We start from the raw sequence: 19,373 nt of genomic DNA on the forward strand, positions 1-19,373 counted from the left end.
TGGAAACCAGTATGTACTTGGAAGTTTCTCCAGTCCCTCCAGGCCTCGTGATAGTGAGGAATCTCACACCCAAGTTTCACAGCAACTTGGTCCCAAGTAAACACACAAAGGCTTATATTATTTACAAACTGTATGGCCTATGGGTCAGGCTTCTTACTAGCTAGCTCTTATTACTCAACCCATATCTATTAATCTATGTATCACCACGTTTCTTTGCTTTACCCCTGCGTCCTATTACATGTTGCTCCTTGCACAGCAGGTTGGCATCTCCCTTTATTCTCTGTTTCTCCTTTCACTTTCTCTCTTGGATTTTCCTGCCTGGTTCCATCCTGCCCTTCCATAGGCCAATGCAGATTTATTTATTGGCCAATGGGAGTAACCCATATTCACTGTATATAGAAAGACATCTCACAGCAACAAGATATGTGTTATGCTGGGGAAGAGGTTTTATTTTGTTTCCACAGGAGAAGAAAAGCTATGAATACCATCAAAATTGATAAAGATTAAATTTGAACAAGAGAGACCTCTTGATTAGAAGAAGTTCATCAACTAGCATGACCATTTAATCTAAATTAACTTACAAGACTAACAAATCATTTTCATTTGATCAGATATAACTTTCCAAAAAGGAAACTCCCCAAATTTAGGCTTGGGGTAGGTTTTTGTTGTTGTTGTTGTTTGGTTGGGTTTTTGTTGTTGCTGTTGTTGCTTTGTTTTTCTTTTTTTCATTTGCTTTTTTTTTCCTTTCCAGGAGAATGAAGACAAGGAGTCTGAAGACCACTGGACAAATGAGACATCTGAAGAAAAATGATGAATCATCCAGACAAAATTTCCCAAGAAAAGGAGTAAATTGGCCTATTGATATATCACATTTCCAACAGGACAAAATTCCATACATCTTCCTAAATGTTTCTGCTGTTCTCTACAGATACATAATGCAAATGGGTTTTTTTTGTAGTCTTAGTTCAATTAAATATTAAAGTTGGCTTTGGAGTTGGAGTATGGCTCTCTCCTTCTCTAAACCCAAGCACGGTGTTAAAAGAAAATGCAGAGTCTCAGCTTCATATCAGAAGAGCCACCTGGTATGGAACAGAGGGAAACTAAAATCTCAGGACAATTATTATCACAAATCTCTTACCCTTCAAGTTTATTTTGACTCTTTAAAGCTTTTCTTTAGGTATAGTACTATCTTAAAATTCAAACTCTCTGTTTTGATATTAATGATGTTTCAGTTTTCTACAGTAAATAATAAACTTTCCTAACTGTGATCTCTGAAGTCTCCAAAAAGAAACAGGGCCCCACAATAATGATTCCACCTGGACCATGTTAATGCCACTAAGCTGACAAACATCACCTAAAGATCAGCTTTAGACTACAAACTGCTCAGGACAATTTCAAGGTATCTGGCTGAGATGATCCAGCCTCATAGACTACTCTAGCCAGGACTTGAGACAAGCCCTGCACTTTCCCATTACACAGAGTCTGGACAACAAATAATATAACTAGCTCTCCCAGGACTTGACAATTATCCCAAATTTTTTCAAGGTCCTCTAAAGATGCCATCACTTCCATACAGCAGGAAGTAATTTTACGAACATAAAGCCTGTATTCCCAAGAGATGGGGTGATTAGTTTTTGGTCATTTAGTGGGTTATGGATATTTGTCATCATTTAGGGAGTTTGGTTACAAGTTGTTATTGGTAATGGTTAGGAAAAAAAAGCTGAACAAAGGAGATTAGAATCAGAGATCTTGTTCTAAAAAGAAAAAGGGGGATATAGATATAAGGTAAAAGGGTAGATTATTGAATCTAATTTTAGACCAAAAAGCAACTACTAGTTTTAAATATTTTACATTGGCTTGGACTTCTGTATATTGATACAAATTTGAGGTTATTTTTGTTATATTGTATATATATATTATAGAAATGATAGGATTAAAGGTAGATTATTGAATCTACTTTTAAACCAAAAAGCAACTACTAGTTTTAAATATTTTACATTGATATGGACTTTTGTATATTGATCCAAATTAAAGATTATTTTTGTTAGGACATACTATATATATGTTTCTATTCTTGTTCAAGATATTATACATATACATCTCATCTAACAATGCAACGTAAATTTGTAGTCCTTGAAAATTTTTACTACAAACTATTTAGGATAAAGACATGCAGGTTAGTAGTTAATCACCTATTACAATAAAACTTGTAGTCATGTTAGGCATGTTTTCAAGATCAAACAGAAATATATTTTAGACAGACAGGTGGTCTTCAAACACTTTGGAAATCTACAGAATGTGGATTTTTTTTTTTTAATGACAATGAAGCATGTCTTCTCCTGATAGCACCAATCTACTTCAGAGAAGATAATGGGCATTGAAGAGACTCCATATGGAGTGTACTTTCTTTATGATAAAAGTTAGGCATTTGGAAAGAAACCACCTTTGCCTCCACTGATGACAGTATGCTGTCCAAATTTGATAAGCAGGACAAAAGAGATAGTGAGTGCTAAACTTCGAAAGACAGGGTATGACAGTTCCTCAAAAATCCTGCTTCACAGGTAAAGTCTGTCAGATAGTCTAGGCCTGTAGGCTGAACATAGATACCCCAAGTTGCAGAGAAACCTTGGATGACAGTCTAGGAAGCCAGCTGTTTCTGTCATTTCTTATTTTTGGAAATTGTTTGCTATACAGTTCCTGTTTACTCAAGTAATATTATATCCTCAGATCTCTGATGGAGTTGAAGACTAGATACTTATAATTATAGTTTTCCTTATCACCAGACTCAGAAAAGAAACTCACTAAAGAGATATAAAGTGTGTAAGGTTGAGAGACATAAAAAAGATAATTTTGGGTTGGTAATAAAAGTTAAGATAGAAAGTGAATTAGGTACAGCACTTTGGACTCACCAAAATAGTGTAGCTAATGGAGCATTTACTTTTAGTTTGTCAATGCTAATGTATACTGCTAATGCAATTATTGTCTGTAGATATTTGTATATAGTTATTGTACTTGTTGTATATAGTTTTTCTATGTTAGTTAAAACCTTTGCTTTTTATTTTAGACAAAAAGGGAAAATGTTATAAGATATTTTGTTTATGTTCTGACAAATAAAGCTTCCTTGGGGATCAGAGAGTAGAGCAGGCCACTAGTTAATTATATAGGCCAGGCAGTAGTTGCACACACTTTTAATCCCAGCACTTGGGAGGAGGAAGCAGGAAGATCAGGAGTTCAAGGCCAACCTAGGCTACACAGATTGAACTAGTCTAAAAGAGAAACAGAACTGGGCAGTGGTGGTACATGCCTTTAATACCAGCACATAGGAAATAGAAACAGGAATATAAGGCAGATAGAGACAGGATCTTTCAACCATTCAGTCTGAGAATTTGTAGAGACAGGATCTCGCCCATTCAGTCTGAGATATTTGTAGAGATAAGACGTCTCTAGTGGCTGGCTGCCCTGCTTCTCTGATCTTTTAGCTTCACCCTAATATCTAACTCTAGGTTTTTATTTAATAAGATTGATTAGGATCAGACTACAAGACAATATTAATAAATAGATATATTGAGCAGCAGCAGAAAACACCATGAAACTGGAATTGTTGAACATTTACTGTGTACTACATGCATCCTTCTATTCATATTGCAATATAAATACATCTGTGTAACATGTATGTGTATGTAGGGTGTGTGTGTGTGTGTGTGTGAGTGAATGAGTGAGTGTGTGAGTGAATGTGTCACAGAACACACGTCGAGACAAGTACAACTTTTAGCAGTTGATTCTCTTTCCATCCTGTATATCCAGGAAATTGAACTTAGGTCATCAGACTTGCAGCATGTACCTTTCTCTGCTGAGCTGTCTCACTGGCCCTATGCAACATTTAATACATTAAGCTGTCATTACAACATTCAAAATCAGGATGCTGATGGTGATTTTTTTTAGAAGTGTAGAGTTTAAGTAATTTTTCTGAGGTTAATATCATTTGGACTGTAGTTTATCAGTTCTTGCTCACAGATGTGTAAGTGTTTAGAATTACCTCCGCCAATTGTCTTTACAAATGAGACATTCAAAGAGGGGACTAGTTTTGTTTCAATATCTACATTCAATGATTTCAAACTTCCACCAGGGTTGAATTGAGGCAAAGCAGCAGGATGCTCTGAGAATGATATAAATCTATCATCAGCACACTTCTATTCTTGTTGTTACTTATTTCTGCACAATAATCTACATGATAATTTGAGACCTTGAAACAAATATTTCATTTTTCACAATTTTGAGGGTGGTTAACATGTGAATAGCTTTGTGAGCAACTTACCTTTTATCTATTTATGAACAAATTTGACATGTTGGCTCTCATTGGCCCTTTTTTCTCAACATGGCACTTTAACCTACCTGATCTTTCTATTGACCTGATCATCTCATATTGTAGACAGACTTCTTTATTGTACTGAATCCATCTATAGTCAGTTTTCAAAAAGTAAACACTTCAAGAGACCCGGGTTAAGATGCAGGGATTCTTATGAACTACTTATACTCAGAAATTGCAGAATGTTATCATTGATACAAAACATAGCTCTCACAACAACGTGAATAAAAAGCAGTGTTTTCTGAACTGAATATCAGTGACCATGATCTAGGAACATGAATTCAGGTTGTCCTTTATGCCATGTTCCACTGTGGATGTGGTTGCATGAATTTGTGTGGTTCTAGAGTAACAGAAAATCATAAATCGAAGAATTTTTCAAATCCATTAATGGGAAAATCAAGTAAACTGGTAAAGTTTCTGCTATAGGCTTTAGATGATATCTGATGGTCTTCTTAGCTTTGGGATTAGTAGGAGACTGTGGTCTGCCTGGAACACATTCTAGAGACTTTATGTGATAATTCAAAGGATATTAGGTCAGACGCAGGGATGGACAATAAGTGTCTGTTTTGCAGTTCCCTATCATCCAAACAAATCATATAGCCCAGGCCAGGGCCAAGCATAAAAGAAGTGCAGTCATCTTTTCCATAGGCAGAATGCACATGCTAGGAGGGGAAAATACTGACTGTAATCATGTTAAAGAAAAGATTTCAAAGTCTTGAAACCAACACATTCTAGGTAACAATCAATAATAACTAGTAGTTGTTTTTACCCATACTTACACTATTTTTGTCACAATTATGTAAATTAATTGAGCAGAAAACACTTTAACCTGCCAACTGAAACAAAAATGGATTGAGATAATCAAATACTTATATCAGCAGAAAGATCTGTCTGAAGTACTCCTGTTTGGGTCAAAGGATGCAGAAATGAAGACTCTCTTGAAGAAAATGCATGAGAGTGCCAGTGAACAGGATTCTGTGACATGATAATGAAGCACTCTTTCTAGCTTTCAAGTCTCCAACTTGGCCACTGAAATTCACTGTGTAAAGCTAAGAGAAATGTGAAAGGCTTCTGGATCATACATAAACAGTATGCTGCAATTGAAATTGTTGAAAAATGTGCTCCAAAGTTCCATGTGTTGAACATGTATTCTTAAAATTCATATGTGAATGCTACTGGGAAGTGTTAAACAACCCTGTGAAGATAGGGTTACTCTGACGACATTGGAAGCTTCATGAGAAGAATACTAGAAAGATGAATTAGCATCCTTGTTGTGATTTTCCATGAAGTGTCTCCTATCAGATTATGGAGCAGCAAAAGCCCTCACCAGAAGAGGAACAGATATCATGTCAGGCCTATGTCCCTGGACTTTCTAGCTTCTACAGCAATAAGGCAAATAAATTTATATTCTTTATAAATAATTTTGTTATAGCAATATAAATGTAATATTTTTATCAGCTACACCTCAAAAAGATTTCTAAAAAATTCACACAAAGTATACGTGCTAAGAGATTAATTCTGTGCTACAGCAAGGACTTTAAACTGCCTAATGGTCTCTGACATATCCCTCAGCTTCAATTTCTCCCTCCAGTCAAATTGAAATAGAAAGTAATTATTATGATGGTGCCCTGCATAGCAGAAAACAGAACCTATTCCCAGCTTTACCCAAGCTTAGAAAACCCCACAGCATTAATTTTGCAGTGTGTAGAGAATACTAAACACAGCAACCCTATGTGCATTGTTAAAACTAATTTACCACCCTGAAATTCTATCTTATAGAGGCCCAGGTCCTTTCAGAAACATCAGCTGAACCTAAAGATAATAGAAAATAAAATTCCCTCATAAAGTAACTGCCAGGATCACCAGCTGCTGGAAGTTTACCCTAAGCTTGCTGGGTGATTCTGGAAAATTCAGACGGTGCACTTTACATTTCTGAAATACTTGTTTTATAAATCACATAAAGCTTTTCTAGAATTTTATAGGAAGCAAAAATGTGCTGCTTGGACTCTGGCATAAAACAGAAAAGACTCGGAAAATGAAAGCAACAAATATTTGCCACCTGACATTTATCATGTCAAATGAAATCTATAGGACGAGACTTGTGGATGTTTTCCGCTGCTTACCTCAATCAAATGGGAAGCATATTAGTGTATTTCAGGAAGATTCTAAACATTTTACTTCAAATCTTTTCTAATGTTTGAATTAAACATTCATAGATGTTTCCTTGAGTTTCTGATCTTAGGAAAATGCAAGCACATTAAAGTAAAATTAAGGCATATAGTCATGATACTCTGGCCCTTGGGCAGAAGTAGTACGTTTTAGCTGTTCCTGATAAATCTCTGATCATTACCACATGAACAACCCAAGTTAGTTCCCTGGTAATAAAAATCAGATGACCCAGCCTTCTAGTGGCAGACACATGGATATGCTTCCCATAAATATACCTGGTAAAGCCCTTCAGATGTTAGATTGCCCAGGTAAATGAACACTAAATTTTCGATTCAATATCCATACACTGAAGTCAAAATGCCCTGAATTTGAGTTAAGTTAATGAATAGAAACATTCGTGTTCTTATAAAAAACCTTGACACATGTATCTACTCTCTCTTAATTTTATGTTATTAGGACCTAGAATTATTAAACAGCACAAACAATAAATGATAAATTGAGGTTCAGTAAAACTGAGATAACTTTGCTTACACAAAAGAGACAATTGAGCTGAAATTATAATCAGGTAGAAAAAATATGTAAAAACATCTATGCGCAACAAATTGGTCATATACAGATTGCATATGATTTTTTATTAACAACGAGCATAATCCACAGCAATAAACAACTACACATAAGCAAGAAAATCTAGCTGGCAAGATATTTGACTCTTTCACATGAGACAGTAACAACAGGTGGGTAAGCATGAAAATATACTCTTTGTAATCTGTCATCTGGGAAATTAACTTTGAAATTTTCTAAGAGATGGAAATATAAGTTTTTATGGTACATAGAAAGAGCTTAAAGACCAACTGAAATAAAAATTTCCTTAAAAAGCCAAGACAATGGAAGAAAAAGAAGAGAGGGGGAGAATAGTTATAGATATCAGAGAGCTAGTGAAGTGCTGTAATTGTTAGTAGTGAATGATTTCATGTATCCTGGATTCAAGCTATATTACATACATTACATGATAAAAAGTGTACTTGCTGACTTGAAAAGTTTCCAGATCAACTGTGTAATAATGTTGCATTATATTGGAGCAAAGATCCAAAACAGACATTGACATATCTCAAAAAGACATTGTGATGTTAATTCACTTTCTTCTTTTTATTGAAAATAGCCCCTTCTCTCATACAGTACTTCCCAATCCATTTCACCTCCCTCCACACCTCCTAGTTTACCCCACATCTCCTCTCCCCAGAATCCACTCCTCCTCTGTTTCTCTTCAGAAAAGAGCAGGACTCCAAGAGACAACGGTCAAACAGGACAAAACAAGATAAAATAGAGCAAGGTGAACATTCTCATATTGAGGTTGGATAAGGCAACCCACCATGACTCACCATTAAAATACTAAGATTTCATCATTCTGAGAAGCACTCAGTCAATGTTGATGCATCACTGCAGGAAGGGACTATCTTTTTACAGGAGGCTGAAACCCTTTCCTCTCATCTTTAATCACAGCATTTGGGCAAAGTTATTTTTAATGCTTCAACTATGAATATCTTTGCCCCATTTTACCATGGAAAGAGCATTTGATTTGTGCCTCCTTGGAAGGCACATCTCTCTGGATGATATAGATGTGAAGTAGACTGCATGCAAAACTGATTGCCACCTTATGGCTTGAGAACCAATGGAGTGTTGCCAAAATGTTGTGGTAATTCATGAGACTCTGCTTTCTCTCTGCATGTTGAAGAATGGAAAAGGCTCTTATAAATGCTGATGGATAATATGCAAGATTATTCTTACATTCTCATCGTCTTTAAAATTAATATATATTTAATTTAGTCTATGAAAATTTCATGCATTTCAAAAATGTATTTTGGTCATATATTTTTCCCACTCTTCTTCTTCAAAACCTTCCAGATCCTCCTACCATAACCATCTCCAAAATTTGTGGCCTCCTTTTCTTAACCCATAGAGTCTAATGAGGGGTTCCCATATTTACATGGGTGTGGAGCCATTCACTGGAACATGGGCAATCTACCAGGGGCCACTTCCTTGAAGAAAACTGGTACTCCTTCTCCTAGCCATTAAGTAACAACAGGTCCCGGTATTTTTACACCTGACATTTATAAAACAGCTAGTCATGTACCATCTTCTTTAGCCTTGTTTGTCATAATCTGCTCAAGCCATTTTAGCCTATTCACTTATATATTTTTTATATAAGAAGCAATCACATGATATTTTTTACAGGAAATTAACCTTCATGACAGCTATTCTTCAATTTATGAGATGTTTCTTAATCTTTTCTGTGAAAACTCCTTTTCATATCATATGTGAAATGCTTAATTTTGATTTAACAATGAAATTGTTTAATTTTTTAGCTAGCAGAGATTTCAAATAAACATGTACAGTGCTCACAGTTTTATGATTTAAAAATAACCATTTTTCTCTATTTCCCCATAATTGCTAGCATTTTCACTTTATTCATTTGATCGAAGCATCTAGTAATCCACTCCTGTATACATTTTATTTTCTAAGAGTTTCCCTATGTATATCCTATAGATGGTATACCTAAAGAATGTTTCCTTCCCAGACAACTATAGATGTGGCATGATTACAAACATAAAATTCGGTGAGAGAAATCTGAGTAAATATGGGTTCTGTGAGTGGTTAGAGGAAAAGAGGGTGAAAAATTGCCTGATAATTAAAATTACTTGACACTGAGGCTGAATTTGGCAAGAATGGATTAATTTACCAAGTTGAGATAAGCACTCTATAAATCTAACTTGGGGCTTAATATGAGTATTTGAAAACAACTTATATAATCAAATGACAAATTTTAAGTGTTATTAAATTATTTGAGTAGGGACTAGAGAGGTGGTCCAAGAGTTAAGAGTGTATGTCACGCTTCTAAAGGGCCCTAGTTCAGTTCCAAACACCAATATCAGGCAGCTCACAACTGCCTGTAATTCCAGCTTCAGGGAATCTGACACTCTACTTTGGCCTCTGGGAATACCTGAACACATGTCACACACACACACACACACACACACACACACACACACACACACAATATTTAAAAAATATATAAATTATTTTTATTAATTTTAACAATTAAGAAGCATTTTAGTTTACACATTTGATAGTAAAAAATAGCAAGAAATTAAGTAGCATTGATTATAACCATATAGCTTGTAGAGAACCAATTTCAAAACATGAAAGGATTTCAATTCTAATCTATATAAATAGTTACATTAAAAAGTCATTCTGTGTGAATTATCCTAAGATGCAGTTTATAAAAAATTTAACCACAAAGTCTAATGACTAAGTATCTAATTACTTCAAGCTGGAAAAATCACTTAGCAAATAAAAGAAAAGCAAGATAAATTAAAAAAAAAAAAACCTGCAGAACAATTCTGGATATTAAGAGCTAAAAGATAGTAGACACAAAATCAAAGAAATTTCCATTGCAGGGGCTCATGGTTGCATTTTCAGAAAGTCAGTTTGGGAAGTGAACACAGACCCAGGGAACAGAGACCTCAGCATCAATGAGCTAGATTGGCTTTCTGTGTTTATTTCAGAGATTCCCTGGAGACAAAGCTCTGTGGTGTTCAGAGTGTCTTAGCGGGACATAACTTCCACTTCTAAGTGCATGATAACTCTGTTCCAATTCTGAGATCAACCCAAAGCCTTTCACAGGGCCAGCAGATGCTCTGCCACTGAGCCACATCTCAGTCCTCTTGGTAGAATTTTTTTATCCCCATGTTAGGAACAGCTTTATTAAAGAGTTTTGTAAATGCTCAGTGAATTGCCTCAGCAAATAATGAAGTTCCTATTAGTCAAATTATTTATGTATAAGTTTGACAAACATTTGGCAAGACTGCCCTTTCAGATTCTTTACAAGACAGAGTGTCTTGCAAATAAATCAATTCTAGTAGGGATATTTTATTCCTGAAGCCAATAATTCACTTGAGTAGGACCAATTTTTTTTAAAGACAGAGTCTCTTTATGTAGTCTAGTTGAGCCTCAAACTCACAATTACCCTGCTCAACTCTAAAGCGCTGACAAAAGCCGAAGAAAATTATCCTCCTAAACAAGGGACCCCAGCATAGAGGAAAGGTGAAACACTACCCTGAGCTGGCACAGGTAGAGGTCCAGCTAGGGCTTCTCTGAGGATCTCTGCAAACCTGGCGAAGGAGGCAGGTCTGAAAGGACGGCAGGCCGTGGAGGGCACCCCGCTGAAGCAATGTGCTTGCAGCTGCTCAGTGGGGTAGGTGGATATGGTAAGGATAGCAAGGTATGTTAAGAATCGTTCCAGCGTGTGTGACAGTTGTGTAGCTTGGTCTTCTTGTGGGTCTCCTAACAGTGCTAACAGGGGCTGCCTCTGACTCTTTCACTGGCTTTTGGAACCCTATACCTCATAGGTTTGCCTTGCCCAGCCTTAACACAAAGGAAGGTGCTCAGACTTACTGCAACTTGATATGCCATGTTTTGTTGATTTCCATGGGAGGCCTGCCTTTTTCTGAAGAGAAACAAAGGAGGAATGGATGGGGGCAGGCAGAAAGGAAGGGGGGGGGAGGGACTGGGAGGAGAGGAGAGAGAGGAAACTGCCGTCGGGATGTAAAATAAATAAATAAATATTTTAAAAATAAAGAAAATAAAATATGGGGGAAAAAAAGAATCATTGCATGAGTCAGAGCAGAGGAGTCCTAAAGGATGAGTTAAAATGGGTCAAGGGGGAAAGAAAGATATCCGTGGTAGAAACTCAGTTTGAAATGGACCCTCCTTAGAGTCTCTGTTCATTTGAGATTAGTGCTGAAACCAGGGTTTACGTCTTGACGTTTAGAGATTGCTGTGTTGGCATGCATCCAGAACCATGACAGTGTCGATGAAATATGCCGAAGCTGGGCCACAAGCCAAGCCCACACAGTCTGGTGATGCTGTATTAGGAAAAACCTTTGCCCGGTAGAAACAGAGAAATGACTCAGGCTGGGCAAATTGCTTAGACACCCAGAAAGCACTGCTCAGTCCTGCAGGGATTGCGTGCTCTGCGCTCCTATGGTGTTCTTTCTTCTGAGAACACGACAAAGCACAGGGATCAGAAGCGTGAAAAAGGACAAAGCACAGGGATCAGAAGCGTGAAGAAGAAAAGCAGACTACCAGGTACAAACACATACTGATTTCATAAATGCTCTGCAACAGAATCAAGAGATGAAAGAATGAGCCTTGAGCAAAACTCAAGTGTCAGCAGCTGTACTTAGTGCCTATGGATATTGCTGGAGGACGCTGAACTACAGACCAAGCTGAAGTACAGCCACACTTCATCTGCTAGCACTGTGCAGCATGTTCTAGTCCTTGTGTCCACAGCATTCATTTGTTCCTGTTACGTGCTGGGAAACAACTAGGAAACAAGATGGATTTTGTATTTGCTTATACAAGCTTTAATCCACGATTTAAAAAAAACAAAAAGTGTTGTGAAAAACAGCTGCACCTGTCTCAACTGAACAAAAAAGGCATATGCCAAAGGGGCTAGGTTCACATGCCCATCATCTACCTCAGCACACCACGCAATATGTGAGGGGCCATATCCATTCATATCAGGTGGTATTACTTCACACAGACTGCAGAAGACCCTTCTTCCATCACTGCACAGTATGTTAAACTGGCCACCTTTAAACCTGTCTTGGGGAAAAGTGTCACTTTTTTTGCTCATCCTGTGTTGCTTCAATATTTGGCGTATATAGAACTGTGAAACTAGAAGATTCCTAGTTTCTGCCTAATGCCTTACTAAGCTAAGTTTTCAGTGCTGTGTCTGGCCTCACTCTACCTGTGATGATCATTTTAAGCAATGCATATATTGCCTGAGAGCAGAATTGACTCTAATGTGAAAATTCTTTGTCCACCAATGCTGGTGTCACTGTGTTGCTTAGAGAAAGGGCTACTAAAGGATCTTAGAAGAAACTGATCAAAACTTAAATTAAATATCTAATCATTACCATGCAGAGAGCAAAAAGGAATGTTCACAAAACAAAAAAAAAAATGCTTTGTCCTAATTTCCAACCTGTGGCCAACTGAGAAGAAAGCCTCCCTTGAGGAACCGAGCAAATCAGATAGGACTGTGGGTATGTCTGTGCTGGGACTGTCTTCATTTCTCATTGATGTACAAGGGCGCAGCTCCCTGTGAGTCATACCATCCCCATACAAATGTGGTCTAGATTATATAAGAAAGCTAACTCAGCATGAACCAGTAAGAAGTGGCCTACAAGATGCAGGTACAAGAGAATTATGAATAGGATTCCTTTCACTCAGGAATTAAAGCCAACAATTTACACCTATGATTTATAAACCTGAAAAGCTCATTTATAGCAAAGAAAAAAAACTCAACTGAGTGCAGAGGAAGTCGACAAAGTAGGAGAGAATCTTTGCCAGCTACACATCTGATAGAGGATTAATATCCAGAATATTCAAAGGACACAAAAAACAGAAACTCAGGAAAAATAATGGCTGAATTTTTAAAAAGGCTACAGATGAGAATAGGAAATTCTCAAAGGAAGAAATAAAATAGTTAAGAAATAAAGTTTTTGGCGCCAAGACATAGGGTGAGAGTTTCCACCTAAAACCTGAGAAAGCTTTAAAAAAGGGTTCTAAAATGGAGGCAAGAACAGCTTCCTAGTTGTCACTCTCAGGCCAGCCGCAGCCTGTGGGTTTGAGCTATTTTATGGCAGGTTCAGATGTGCAGGTTTGACCTGCAGCATGGAGGGAATGAGGCGTCTCCAAGCCGCACATTACATTGTGTGGTGGATTTAGCCTTTACTAATACAGACAGAGAGAGAGAGGAGAGAGAGGGAGGGAGGAGAGAGAGAGAGAGAGAGAGAGAGAGAGAGAGAGAGAGAGAGAGAGAGAGAGACAGACAGAGAGACAGAGAGAGAAAGACAGAGAGAGAGACAGAGAGAGAGAGAGAAGAAAAGAAAAGAAATTTGGGGCTACATGCTGCTGGATGGAAGCATAGACCCACTGCCTCCCAGAGTCAGCAGACAGGCAGACAGCCTGGTTTCCAGGCTGTAAATGTAGTTCTGCCATGTTGGGAAGCTGAGGTGAGTGGAGCCAGCAGCCAAAGCTGCCATTTCAGTCCTGGTAATGCTGAATTTTAAAGCAATAGATTCACAATAAGGCATATTCAGGTGCAACAAGACTTTAAATGGTTTACAGTGTGTGTAAAAATGTACGCAGGCTTGGAAGAGGAAAAAAATGAATGTAGACAGTTATATAACAAGTAGTTTTAAAAAATAAAGTCTTTAAAAAGATAGTAAAGGTAATATAAAAATAAGCTATGTAATATTACACAGAGAGTCTGGATTATATTGTCTTTGGGATTTTATTTTTATTTTTATTTTGCAATACAATTCAGTTCTACATATCAGCCATGGATTCCCTTGTTCTCCCCCCTCCCGCCCCCCTCATCTTCCCCCCAGCCCGCCCCCCATTCCCATCTTCTCCAGGGCAAAGCCTTCCCCGCAGACTGAGATCAACCTGGTAGACTCAGTCCAGGTAGGTCCAGTTCCCTCCTCCCAGGCCAAGCCAAGCGACCCTGCATAGGCCCCAGGTTTCAAACAGCTGACTCATGCAGTGAGCACAGGACCCGATCTCATGTCTGGATGCCTCCCAAACAGATCAGGCCAATCAACTGTCTCACCCACTCAGAGGGCCTGATCTAGTTGGTGACCCCTCAGCCATTGGTTCATATTTCATGTGTTTCCATTCGTTTGGCTATTTGTCCCTGTGCTTTATCCAACCTTGGTCTCAACAATTCTCGCTCATGTAAACCCTCCTCATTCTCGCTAATTGGACTCCCAGGAAGAAGTGACTGAGAGACCCTAGGCCTGTAGGCTAAAGACGGATGCCCCAACATTGCAGAAGAACCTTAGGTGATTGTCCAGGCAGCCAGCTGTCTCTGTTATTCTAGATTTTTGGAAGTTGCTTTCAATGCACTTCCTGTTTACTTAGGTAATATTATATCCTTCTGAAGTCTTTGATGTAGCTGAAGACTAGATAGTTGTAGTTCTAATTTCCCCGGGTTATGATAAAAATAAATTAGATATAAAACTTTAGACTCACAAATATAAGATAGATAAAATATTTTCTTTAATTTTACAAAATACAAATAGACTAAATAATGTAACTGTAATTCTTGCTTGACATATGTAATTTTACTAGGTTAAAGTTAAAATCTTCCTTTTGTTTAGAAAGAAAAGGGGAAGTGATGGGGAAATATCTTTCTGTATACTGTGAAAATATGCTGCTCTGATTGGTTGATAAATAAAGCTGTTTGGCCAATAGTGAAGCAGAATAGGATTAGGCAGGACATTCTAACTAGAACGGAGGAAGGGAAAACAGAATTGAGGAGGAGATGCCAGCCCACCATCCAGGGAGCAGCATGTAATTGCACACAGGTAAAGCCATGGACACGTGGTGACATATAGATTAACAGAAATGGGCTGAGTTTAAGTGTAAGAGCTAGTCAGTAATTAGTCTGAGCTAATGGCCAAGCAGTTTTAATTAATATAAGCTTCTGTGTATTTACTTGGGTCTGAGCAGCTACAGACTGGGCGGGACACAGGAAAACTTCATCTACAGTGTTTAGCATCCCTGACAATTAGAGAAATACAAAGATGGTAAAACCACACCAATTGATTCATCCAATACCAGGTGGTCAGTCCTGCAAACATACATACAAGTAACAGTATGAAGACTGAGCAGGTTATGTTAAAGTATTTAGGAATACTTGTGTATATACATACATAAGGAAAAGATACCATGGATTTGAAAGAGAGCAAGGAGGAGTATATGGGAGGATTTGGAGGAAGGAAAAGAAAAGGGGAAATTACATTACAATCCCCAAAAAATTATAATGAAAATTAAAAATGATTAAATTAAAAAAAAAAAACTCACAGCAAATGCTGACGCTCCCTGTTTCACTACGGAATTGCGAATTGGCATGGCCACTATGTGTGTGTGTGGAGAATTCTCAAAAAGCTGAAAAAAGTTTTTAAGATTAAAGTGCATATGTGGCTCTGATTCACTCTGGCTCTACTAAGTGAAGCTCTGCACAGCAGCTGATACAGTCAATCCTCATCAGCCATGGATTCCTTCTGTACATCAGCAGCACCTTAACATTTATTTCTAGCTCCAAAATCAGCTCTTACAGTGATTTCAAAAGCATTTGCTGACAATTGTAAAACAGCAGAAAATTTGAGTCATTCAGTAGACTATGTTCCCAGCTGAAGTGGAACAAGGCAATATTTTGCCTTTACTTTCAATTGTTTTAATCTATTTAACTCTTTACTTCCTACCTTTGAATCTATTAATCATCTTACCTTTTAATCTATTTAATTCTTTGATCCCTGCCTTCTTTGGTTCTTTTCTGTTTATATGCCTTTCTATCTATGATTTTGCTATTTAAATTGGAACCAAGTAGCTGTCTGATATTTCTAAGCACAAGGTAGCTATGACATGTCTTACAGTTAAATATGTGATAAGCTTTATCTTATTGTGAATGGCAATGCAATTATTTGTGACCTCAATGTTAATAAATCAAAACTATGCACTAAATAAAGAATACTAAAATGGGAACACACATAATCAGGCTATTATTTATTGAAAAAATCTAAAGAGAAACTTAAAGATAACTACTGCCACATTTCTCTTAGTAGCATTGTTGCATTGAGTCCTGGTTTGGTATTTTCAGCAAGTTCATACAAAATAGCTGCTGGCAATATTGGTAGTTAACTGTATTATAAATGTAATACCATTGTTTTTATTTCTCACCAAGTAGGAGCTATCAAGGCATTCAAATTTTTTGCCATAAAGGTACACTGTTTTTTTCAGAAAAAAAAATGTGTTTTCTTTATCTTGAAACTAAGGACACTGAATTTGTAGCATATACTAAACATTACAATATATAGTACATTGTACAAACTGTTACTGAAGAAACTCTGTGAACATCCCCATAAGCAAATATTAAAAAAATGTTTGGATAATGTTTTCTGAGGAAAAAAAAAACAGTTACAACTTATTCTTTCACATATATCCACATGCACATTAACTCAAGTCATCAAATTTATTTCCATTTATGTATCTCAAAACCACATAATTTTAGCTATACATATACATTACATGTCTCAATTTTTACTGTAATAAACCTGAAAAATGCCTGCCAAGAGGGTTTAGCATGCATAAGCATGGCTGAAGACTTGAATTCAACTCCCAGATTGTGTCCTGAAAATTTGCATCCTGAACGTTGTTCTCTGACTTCCACAAGTGTGGAATGCATCTAACAGTGCGTGGGCGCGCATGCACCCACACTCACACACAAACACACACAGCAAATAAAAATAATTTTAAAGAATAGTTTTAAATTTCTATAAAGCACATTATATTAGGAATTATTTATTATCCTTATTTTAATAGATAAGAAAATTTGTGTAAAATTTATCAAGTCAATTGCCATGAGAATGATATTAAAAGTCAAAATCAAACTGGATTTTAGCCCATTTTTTTTTCAAAACCTATTTAGTCTTTTATATGCTCAGTATTGTAAAGCAATGTTGATTAGTTTAAATAATAATGTTAATATCACATTACTCTTGAAGCCATATAATTAGAACTCTTTCTCATTCCATTGATAAATGAGAATTTGAATTTTTGGAGAACTTTGTTTTATTCACAGAGAAGTGATTTTCTATTGTGAAGCCTTCTGGAGAAATTAATGTATTATTATATAAGACTTTCTGGTATTTAATTTATCTCATGGACTTACAATAAAAGCATTTGGTAAGTATATATTTTACAATGTCAGCAATATTAGACCTTGTTTGATAAAATATTTTCACCTTTATTAACAAAAGTGTTAAGAATAACTTTAGGCGAGAGCCTGCCAGCACCTGACTGGACTAAGAGGTGAGTCTTTATCCACATACCCGAACACCCCAGCCCCTAGGCTTTGGGCCCAGGGACACAACCCTGCGCCCCTACACCACCACCCACTGCAGTTCCAGTTTCAGGCCAGTTGGCAGGCAGACCTCTTGTATTGGCGAAATTATTAAGGCCACTCCACATAGTTAAAAGGAGATATATCTAATGGCATAACTTACAAGTTAAGGGATAGGTAGGTCTCGGGATCTGGGGAAGGTGTATCGCAGTCCAGCAGTGTTCTCTGGAGCTCTGCTTGGCCCACCTCTGCCGTCCAGGGTCCCGGACCAGAGAGAGCGCTCACCCATCCAGATCTTGGGTCTCCAGGCTCCTCCCTTGGCCCCGCCTTGTAGGCGTGACAGTTGCTGAAGTCACAATGGGGGTTGGAACTTCCAGATCAAAGCTGGAATGGCTACCCACTACATCTCCCCCTTTTTGTCTAAATAAGAAAGTTCTAACCTAATACAAGACTATATACAAAGGAATGGTTATCAAATATTGTCCAGGACTAATGAGGGATAATGACCTAGATAAGATGGAACTACAACCAATGCAAACAATATCAAGCAAGAAGCACATACTAAAATCCAGAGAAGTATAGAGCATAGGTAAATGGCATGTTACAAAGATCGTTCCAAAAGTTGTCCTATCCTAAAGAACCCGAATCTAATACTTAATATGTTTTATCTACTAAGTTGTAAGTATAACTGCTAGTCTTCAATCCCATCAAAGACCTGAGAAGGAATATAATGGTACCTGAGAAATGGTAGATAGATGCAAGCAACTTTCGGGAATCTTGCAAAAGTAGACCGAGACAGCTGGCAGCCTGGACAGTCACCTAATGTTTCTCAGCATTGTTGGTGCATTCCAATTGGCTACAAGCCTAAAGTATCTGACAGACCATTTTCAGAAGCAGGAATTCTGAAAGACCATCTTATCCTGTCTTGGCAGAGTACAGTGGTTGCTTTCCTTGTGTCCTGCTTGTCCAGAAAGGACAGCATTGCATTTATACTGTCAGTCATTGAGGCAAGGGCAGTTCTTTGCCCAGTAGGCCATTTTGTGCCAAGAAGACAAACTTCTAAATGGAAATGTCTTAGAAGCCCAACATTCTCTCGGGATCAAATAGGTGCAGCCAGGAGCAATTGTGTCTCACATCAACAGAATTCTAAGTTATTTAAATGCCATATTCTCTAGGTCTATGAAGTGTTTGAAGATTACCTGTCCATCTGATCTATGTATCTGTAAATCTGGATAACCTAACTAACGTAACTATAGAGATGACAAGCATAGGTGACTATAAATCTATAAGTCTTATCTACCAAAATAACCTAAGGACTAAGGCTTCACATAAACAAGGTAAACAGTCTATAAGCAAATGTATGGTAAAGAACGATGACTTCAAAATTGTGACAATACACAAGATATTTATAACAGAGGTAGGAATATATAGTGCGATATGCAATATGACAATAATCTTAAATATATATCAATATACCAAATATCCTAAACAGAAGTAGAACATACATAAACTATGACAGATATAAATTTACATTTGTATCAATATACAAATATTTGAAATAAGAGTAGAAATATATGTACATTATTAACAATTTCTCTCTTTTTTTTTAGAATACTGAGTCTAATATTTTCTTCCACCCCCAACCCTATAACCATCATCCATAACCCTGAGAATTATGAAACCTAAGGGAGAAGGGGCGTCATTTTCTTAGAATTGCTTCCTGCTGTTTAGGGGGTGATGTTATCTCTGTTGGGTACTGTGAGAAAGCTCAGAAAGTTAAATCTCAGTTAGACTAACTGTAGGTTCTGCAGCAAGTCTTAGAGTAATGGGTAAGATTGTCTGTAATTCTGGCAAGAAGTGTAGTATGAT

Source organism: Peromyscus eremicus, chromosome 16_21 (genome assembly GCF_949786415.1).
Source record: "Peromyscus eremicus chromosome 16_21, PerEre_H2_v1, whole genome shotgun sequence".
Lineage (NCBI taxonomy): Eukaryota > Metazoa > Chordata > Mammalia > Rodentia > Cricetidae > Peromyscus > Peromyscus eremicus.